Source organism: Panicum virgatum, chromosome 1N (assembly GCF_016808335.1).
Source record: "Panicum virgatum strain AP13 chromosome 1N, P.virgatum_v5, whole genome shotgun sequence".
Lineage (NCBI taxonomy): Eukaryota > Viridiplantae > Streptophyta > Magnoliopsida > Poales > Poaceae > Panicum > Panicum virgatum.
In genome coordinates, this window is record NC_053145.1 from 10,289,303 (window position 1) to 10,298,863 (window position 9,561).

The window sequence follows — 9,561 nt, forward strand, 5'->3', positions numbered from 1 at the left end:
AAATGCCAACCACTCTACCGCAGAATGCGGAGTCAGATGGCGTCAGGCCACCGTACCGCACAGCAGCTGTGACCGGAGTCCCGTCCACCAACTCCGGTCACTGTTTCGCCACCCCTGGCACTATTGCGACACTGTGGGAACCTGCGACACCATGTGCAGACATGCCCGGCACTACTCCTGCCGCTATGCCGCCTACTCCTTGTACTCTCTCCGCTTCAGGACCCTCGAACGGCATGGGCGCGACCCTCGAACGCGGCTCGGGCCTTGACCAGAGCAAGACTCCCGCCTGCGGGACCCTCGGCTTGCCGCCACGCTACGCATGGGGGACGGTACCCTCCACAACGACCACCACGACGCCCATAGGAGCCATCTGGACGCCGATGCGATTTCCGCAGGACCAGGGAGCCGCCCAGGACAACTGCCACGCCTGGCACCTTACTTTCCAGTGCGTCACAGTGTACTTCCCACAGTGATCGACCACTGCTCACCTCCGATTCGGGGAGAAAGCGATGACTCCTGAACCCCCGTACTTGTACACTGCCCCTCCTTGTGTCTATAAAAGGAGGAGACGAGCTCCTTATTGCTCACACTGAATGCAACTTGTAGAACACATCCCTGAAAAGAATCGGGTGCTCGTAGCCTAAGAGGGGGAGGGGGTGAATTAGGCAAACTAAAAACTATGATCTAAAGCTCCAACTAATTTGCACAATATTTAAATGAAGATCAATCTATCTAGATGTGCACTAAGGTTTATCTAGTATAAAACCCTCATCCCAAAAGAGTTATGCAACCTATAACCTTTCCTATCAAGATTCTACTATATGAAAGTAAAGGCACACAAAGATTGCAAAGAGTAAATGCGGAAGCTTAAAGAGGGACTAGAACATTCGGCGCGCGATGCGCGCCCTGCCGTTTGAAAATTCAAATATACATAACCATAAGACAACAAAATTTGAGAATTAAACTACATGCATGGTATACGATGAAATCAATACATCGTGTTAACTGCAGTACATGATGAGAATCAAACATTCGGAGCTGTACCACAATACATGCCGGCACATAATACCCTAATGAGTGAGTTGTAAATGTTTAGTAGAAGAGCTTTAACGTCCTGGCATCGTCTACATGAACTGCAGTAGTAGATAGCTGAAATGCTCGTTCCACAGATCCGGCCGTTCAGAAGTTTGTCGTCAGAGCAAATTCAGATAAGGAAACTGAGAGTTTAATGAAATATGGTACAACATTTTAACTTGCGCAAGCTACATTCTTTTCATACATGTAAAGAGGGCTGAGGAGTTGTTTGCTTGTGCTCCACTCGTCACATAGCAAGCTTTGAACGGTTTGAACTACTCAGAGTCCAGAGTGTCAGCTGCAACGCAGGGCTGACAAGTGCTAACACTACCAGGTGGTAAATCCATTTCTGAGATTGTTGTTTCAGTCAGCTGGATCTTGCATTGATCGGCATCGTTTGATCGCTGAACATGTGTGCACAAGCATCTTCAGAACTCTGACCACCTGCATAAACAAGATGCAAAATCAGACATGTGAGCTGGGGCTGAAAAGCACAGATGGAACAAACTCGTGCTGGCGGAGGTGCACTTACATGCGGATCATGCTAGAAGTGAAAAGCATGAAAGAAACACTTCAGGAGCAATTTCAGAAAATGACAGTCCTGGGCTATGCTAGAAGTGGACATTTGGCAAAAGTTTCAATCATCTGCCCCATATTAAATGGATGCTCTTAGATTCATCTTACATTGGAATGATATTAGCTGGAAGAATTAGAGTACATTAGTGTTGCACCAACAAGCACCCTAGGAATATGCTTTGATGGCAAACAGTTCTTTTACCTCAGTACATTTGCCATGTCATCCTCATTATAGCCATCATCCTGCAATATCTCAAGACTCTAGCAAAAGCTTTACCGATAGCAGATAACAGGACTTGGTCTGAGCTACTTTTATCATGTTGGATGCCCAGCAAAGTGTGCGAAGGAGTCTGCATCGAAATTCAGTTAGAACATTTTAAGCAAGGAAACATGCTAGATGGCATCAAAAGGAAAACCAAGTTAAAATGTATGGCACACATGACCAGCCTTTGTGTTCTCAACAGATACAGAAGGTATAGGAATTAGAACATGAGAAGTTGCAAGGATAGAACATTTCAGAAGCATATTTCTGGAGACTTGCAAGACCAGACACCACTGCTTTCAGATATGGCCGGTCACATGCTTCATACTGCAAGCAGCCGGATGCTAATCGCATTAAGTCAGTTCAATCAGAGTTGGATACATAACCTTCCAAGCAAGAATTTAGGAGTACCACGAGGCGCTTGCAAACCATCTCCTCCACTGGCTCCTGTAGCCACCTATACACGGCCATCATCGATCATCAATCCCCTTTTGCTCTTGCCTACATATAAGGAAAAAAACATGAATTAATTAGTTGGTGGTTTTATATCTTTAGAGAATTTATTGTACTTCAGTAAGAACTTTCCAGTACGTAAAAAACACCCCAAGTGCTTGTTCACATTCATCTCAACATTTCTGCAATGTTGGCTTATGCATCCCTTGTAGCTTTTATTGAGCTTGAGCTCGAAAGGATCTAAAGGAGTCGCATAGTTTACATGTTTCTTGGAATTCCACAGAAACTCTGCCTTCTTCCTATTGTGGCAATTGAACATCCAATGATCCATTGATGATTTCATTAACTGAAGAAATGATCGATAATTTATCTGGTAGAAATGACCACTCTGATTGAACTGAAGAGACAAAGCGGGACTAACCATCCAAATTATTTGTGCAGTTTAGATATGTTGAACAAACAAAATGCAGTCTAACTAACTGGATCAGTACATCAAGACAATGCAGGTATGCAAGGATAAGGCGCCATGGACTTATTTAGCTACAATTGCAAATAAGAAAGCAACTACCTCTATTACACAAATTGTAGTTTCTAGTAGCTACATGCGACAGATGAGGCATATAGAAAATAGCAGAGTCGGAACAAGCCATAGCCAAATAGAGAAGAGGAGCGGGAAGAGATGGAGGCCGCACCGTGCATCTGTCGGATGTTCGCCGCCAGCGAAGCGACCATTGCTCGATGAACAATGGGCAGAGCGCAGCCGAGGCGGGAAGACAGCGCGATGGAGGTGATCTTGCGCGTCACGTCCAGCTACGTGAACAGATCCGACGGCACCACCGCCACTAGCTCCGCCTCTGCCTTGCCCAGCACCGCGGCTGGCGGCGTGGCCTCCTCCCCTTCCTCCATGGCGACGTGCCCCTCCCTGTGCTGATTGAGCTAGAGTCAAAGTTGGAGCTCGAGAAGGCGACGCGAACCTCCCCGCCGGTTCTCGAGGAGCCGGCAACCGCCGTGGTCGCCGGGGAGGCGGTGTACGCCTCGTCGCCGCCGGCGACCGAGGAGCAAGCTGGGGCCACGGCCGGCGGGGAGGCTCCAAGGCCGGAGCAGCAGCAACAGCAGCAGGAGGAGGAGGCCTTCGAGGATGCTCTCATCGATGAGCAGCTGCGGGAGGTAAGCCGCGACCCGCCGTATCAATGTCGGCCCGTGCCACACGGAGGGGTGAGGGGTGGGGAGGGAAGCCGGAGAGGAGAGGGGAGGTGGCGGCGGCCGGCGGGGAGCATGGAAGGAGAGGGAGGCGGCGGCGGGGAGGAGCGGGGAGCCGGGGAGGAGAGAGAGAGAGAGATAGAGAGAGAGAAAGAGAGAGAGAGATAGCGGGTTTAGGGTTTGGGGCGGTGGGAGGGGGTTACCGCAAAAGTGCTTTGCGGGGGGTTTTCATAAAACAACAAGATTCTTGAATTTTTTCTTGTTTGTGTCAAAATAAACTTTAGTTGGGGGGTCTATGTGTAAAATATTTGAACGTTGGTAAGGGCAAGCTAGAATTAGTTGTGATTTGCAACGGCTGTGTGCCACGTGCAGCCTTTTTCGTGTGGGATGCGGCGGTGAGAGCACAGAGCAGTAGACTTTAACCATTCTGATGAGAGAATGCAAACTCTTGTAACACGGAGATTTATCCCGTGGTTCGGTTAGCCACAAAGGCACACCTACATCCACGTTGTTGAAGCACTCACAAATAGTATTGCTTCTCGGCAATCAAGTCTCTTCCGAAGATACCGAGTCCACGGTCACCTTGATCCCGGGTTCCACTAAGGAGCTTCTCCACCAAGGAAGGGGGTCTCCACGTCCCCCGCACAAAGCTTATCGTCGCCGCTCCACACCAAGCCGGAGGGTCGAAGACGTGCCGGCGAGTCACCAAGACTCCAAGGATGGCCGGCTCACCAAGATACAATTTTGGTTCACTCAAAAACCTGATCACAAGGTACACAACCTTGTCTTTCACTAAGAGCTAACCTAGCACTACCTCTCTCAATTGTGTGCTAAGGACTAAGAGTGTGATCAATAGAGCTCTTGTATGGCTTGGAGATGATCTTGGATGTGTGTGGGTCTTCTCTGAACTCCAGCAATCTTCAAATGACCAGGAGAACCCATATATATAGCCCTCCAAGGGAACTAGCCATTTTAGAGCCGTTAATCTTTTCCTGCATGTAGCGTCGGATAATCCGACCTAGCAGCGTTGGATAATCTGACCTCACTGGGTTCCCCAGTGACCGTTGCCCTTTGCTGATGTCATTTGTCCGACATGTTTATCCGACGCTCTGTTGAATGATGCGTCGGTTCATCTGGCCTTGATCAAATTTGAATACCTTTCAACGGTACTTGATCAATTCTACTGCTCATTTGTTCGACGCTTCAATGTGCCTAGCTTCGGATAATCCGATCCCAAAGAGAGTTTTCCATTGAGAAAAACAGGCTCCCTGGTACACGACCCGAGCCTTAATCTGACGTGCTCTTTTTACCCATTCGGATAATCTGAACCTACTTGATGTTCTCCATCTGAGCCTTGGACCCTGTCAGAGTTGATCCGATGCCTCTTAACTCTTAGCGTCGGATAATCCGGCTGGTTCGGTGTGTTTATCCGACGGTTGTGATTCGGATAATCCGAACCTACTGAAATATGTAGAACTCATCCAATTCAGTATTTCTTTGAGTTCTTTCTTCATGTTTTGCTTTGCTAAGGCTTTTTGCTTCATTCTAGGGACCTGATGAGATACACTTGACAAACACATTAGTCCCATTGATTGCATTGTCACTCGATCACCAAAATCACTCGAAATGGCCTAATATGGGGCCATGTTCATTACAATCCCCACTCGCCAGAGCACGGTATTGGCACTTGCCTCAACCACCACTAGTAGAGACTTGGGAGATTCCCTCCCTCTCTCACCTTGCTTGTAACCCCCTACTACAGGCACTCTAGTGCAAGATAATACAGTGCACTCATACACCCCTGCTGGACGTAGGGCCCCACGGCCGGAACCAGGATAAACCCATGCGTTCCTGTGTTGCCTCTTGCATCAACCATCTAAGGTTAGGGACCACGCAGCATCATCACTCGTTTGTGCCGGGTCGCCGGATCTAGACACCGACTGTTGGCGCGCCAGGTAGGGGATGCTGCGTGACTTTTGTCTTCGTTCCTATTGTTCTCTAGATGGCAGATGGGCCACGCCTGCTCCCCGGCAGGCACGGTGCTCCTGTTTGGGAGCCTCGACTTCGTCGCGACCGGCAACGGTTATGACATGGAGCTTCTCCTGGCCGGGGCCAACCCCGACACTCCGATTCCATTGCCCCAATGCAGGAGGCGCTCGGGCCAGTGCGCGCGGCAAGCACGCATGGAGCAGCGCAGAGCGGCTCGCCTCAGCTCCCCCACGTGGGTTGAGGCTGGTGTGTCGCAGCCTGGAGTCGTGGCGGATGACGTCACTGCCTCATCACCACCGAACGCAGCAACGGTACCTCCCAAGGGGGGTGCGGCTATGCCATCGCCTTTTCCCCTTAGGCTACGCACTCCCGCTGCGGTCTATACTTCGTTGATCAGCACCTATATGAGCGCGTACGAGGATCTGTTGGGTCATCACCTCGTCTCGATCAGCAACCTCACCGCGTCCACCCCCGATGATTCGTACCCCGAGTCTGCGGACGATACGTACTTCTTCATGGAGAATGTCGCAGCCCCAAAGTGGGACTACTCTAGAGTCCGCAACCTCAGCGCCTTCCTGTCGTTCCAAGCGATGGCGGACTACTGCCTCACCTGCTCCGACGACTCCAGCGAGGGAGATTACGATCCCACTCGGGAATGCTTCATGGTCAAGCTTGCAGATGGGCAACTCAACGACGGAAACTGCGAGGAAAACCCACCAGCAAACCCAGTGGTGGTGCCTGCCGCAAAACTAGCCACTTCGACGAGCTCGGCTGCGTGGCAGGCTCAGCTGGCGCAACTCAAAGAGCTTGAGGACAAGCTCGATGAGGAGCGACGGCAGATGCGGAAACTACGTATCGCGCTCGAGTAGGAGCGTACTGCGTGCAGTGCGCGTGCTCGGGTGGCGGGGCGTGTCGTCAAGAGCGGACTGGCCGATGACAACATCGACAACCCACTGGAACTAAAAAGGGCCAGCCAGAAACTCGTCACCGCGGTGTACCTACTTCAGGCCATGCCCAAATCCTCGACGCCCGTGGGTCGCAACCTGCGCGGCGAGGCGCGGACGCTCATCGAGCAGGCTGCCGTGCTACAGGCCGAGAGCTCCCCGTCTCCTATGCGTTCGGCTGCCTTGGCAAAGGCTAGAGGAATTGCGCAGCAGGACCACGAGGCCTCGGTGCACACTCCACCGGGAGGACGGGGCAAGGCAGCCGCGGTGGTGTAGCAGCACCACCTAAATTAAACCGGTTTAAGTGCACTAACTAGCATCTTAATACTTAATCAAGTTACTATGCACTTAAAATGGTGTAATCTGACAGGTTGTCGGGTAAATACCGATTAAACTACTGTACTCCAGGATCACAATTGCACCAGTAGACCCATACGAAGGTGAGCATAGGTGATACAAGCATACAGCAAAACCCAAATTAATTTACACCACTGAGTTTTACAGATAATTTTGATAGATCAAATACTGAGTTTTCAAACATACAGGGGAAGTTTAAAACGGGTTTCCAAGTACAATACGGTAGATGCAAATGATGATACAAGGTGAACTCCACATCCTGCCCACCGATGTGATGCCGACCTGCCCGACCTTCACGAAGAAGACGGGACCCACTCGATAGTCCACCCAGGAGGAAGTGGTTGTCCAGGCCAGGACGCACAAATCTCCTTGAAGTCAGCGGAAACACAACCTGCTCAAAGGGGTTACAACAACAACCCTGAGTATACTAATACTCAGCAAGTCTTACCCGACTATGGTATGTACTTAGCTGACTCCTAGACATGCAAAGCTGCTTGGCTCTGGAGTTATTTTGCTGAAAAGCTACTAATAGTGGATCCTTACTTTCAGTATTTTAGCTCAAGTTTATTATACAAATACCGACTAGGTTCGCCTCAACATCTAGAGCACACATGGTTGATCACATTATCTTTTCAGAGTACCATAGTCATACCTCATATTCTCAACTTTCCATTTCCAATTCAATCTTTTACTACGATGGGACAGAGAGATCAAGGCTCAAATAACCGCGAGTCACGGCGAATCGATCCGATTTAACCTTGCAAGGTGGACCTAACTCACACGCCAAGTGCAACCCATCGAGTCACACCTAGCAACTGTTCCCATAATTACCTCGAAATCTGACTCGTGGCCGCAAACACTCAGATGATGAGTCCCAGACGAGCGAACACCCGGAAGCTGACTGGGCGCGACGGGGAGCGGCGGCGCTGCGTTGCCGCGGCGGCGACCCGCCGGAGAAGGTCATCCCGGCGCTCCCGTGGCCGGTTCGGGCCGCGGTTTGGCTCTGAAGCATGCGCATGGCACACGTAACCCACTAGAAGTGGTTGCGCGGGGCTGCGGGGTTCGTAGCGGGGTGCTCGGCGGTGGGGGCGGCTCGGTGGGGCGGCGCTTCGCCGGCGAGCGGCGCACCAGTACCTAGGGAGCGTCCTGGGCCAAAACATCTATCGCAACAAGGGCAAGGCGACCTGGGGGTGCTTACCGAGGCTCGGGATCGAGCGGGGCGGCCGTGTAGGGGTGCCAACGACGTTGACCGGCGGCAGGATCGACGTTGCGCTCGTGGACAGGGCGCTGTAGGGCTCCTCCAGGTCCGATGATTCATCGGAGAGGTCCGTGGGCGTGCTGCCGAGATGCTCCAAGGACTACCTCGGCCTGCGGTCCACCGTCGGTGACCAATCGCGGCAGCGGGCAGAGTCTCTGTGCGGCGGAGCAAGGTGGAGGCGACGTGCTAGGGTTTGGGCAGCTGTGGCAGGGCGAGATGGTGGGCGCAGGGGGCCGCAGGGCGGTTTAAAAGGAGGGGCGCCGGGGATCTCGGCGTGCGGGCCGGGATTGACGCGCGGTGCTGGCTCGAGCGCTGAACAGGGCAGGTGGGAGAAGGTCGCGGCGGGGAAGACGGAGGGTCTGACAGTGGGACCGTGCTGTCAGCGAGCGAGCGGTAACGGCGAGCGCGCTGCGTGCGGGAAGGGTGCGGCTGACGCGCGGGCCCAGGTGTCAGCTAGGGAAGCGGGCGCGCGCGGGACGCGGCGCTGGCGAGGCGGAAGGGAGTACTGGGCCGGACGGTTTGAACGGGCCGTGCGGAAGCTGACTGGGTGCGCGTGGGAGCGGGCCAAAGGGGGAGGGGTTGGGCTGCTCACGGGCCGCGCGGGGGAAAGGAATTGGGCCGCCAGTTCTGGGCTACCTGGGTTGGGCTACTGAGTTTTGGGCCGGATGGGAGTGTGGGCACGGGCTGGGCTAGGGAAGAGGGTTTGGGCTGGGTTTGGGTCTTCCTTTTCTATTTCTAGTTTTCTCTCTTCTTTTCTTTTCCAAACACTCTCAAAACTATTTGAATTCAAACTAAATTTGAATTCAAACCCTATGCACTCAACCAATTAAAAATATGCTCCAGCATGAATGCACACACATTTTAACCCTAAGATAAATTTTAATTACTTATGGAACAAAAATTAGATTAAATGCAAGACTAAGCAAATAAATTCCTAGAAAAATTAAATAAAGCCAATTAAATTTATTATTAAATACTGAAATTTGAATTAGGGTGCTACAAATCCTACCCCCTTACAGGAATCTCGTCCCGAGATTCTGGGCTGGCTAGCAATGAGATCAGGATAGGTCTTCATCAACTCCTCTTCCTTCTTCTGGCAAGTCCTCCGAAAAGACATCCGGGAATTCAGACACCACGCGAATACCATCCGTGGGTATAGCCTCCATCTGATGAAGAAAACCAGAAGGTTCTATAGCACTGACTGTCACCTCTTGGCCATCAGATGCTGTCAAGTGAACTGCCTGATGAGCACCATCAATTCTGACTCCCCACTTGGCAAGAGTACCCATCCCAAGAATCACATCGATACCCTTGGTGTCTAGCACCCTCAGAGCAGCACTGAACATTGCCCCCCTTATGGCTATACTGACTCGAGGGCAAACAATATGGGATCTCAACTCTCCTCCTGGTGAAGAGACTAGCATATACTTCTTTAATGGGGTGGTGAA

The 9,561-nt window shown here is 51.6% G+C and overlaps 1 long non-coding RNA gene across 1 annotated transcript; it reads right to left on the reverse strand.

Annotated features, from left to right (window-relative positions):
- Nucleotides 1-1,423: 1,423 nt before the first annotated feature.
- LOC120653944 lies at nt 1,424-3,193 on the reverse strand. Its single transcript, XR_005666905.1, has 5 exons — nt 3,058-3,193; nt 2,299-2,413; nt 1,853-2,000; nt 1,607-1,774; nt 1,424-1,518 (listed from the first exon to the last, which is right to left on the reverse strand). It is a non-coding gene; the product is annotated as an uncharacterized LOC120653944 (long non-coding RNA).
- Nucleotides 3,194-9,561: the final 6,368 nt, after the last annotated feature.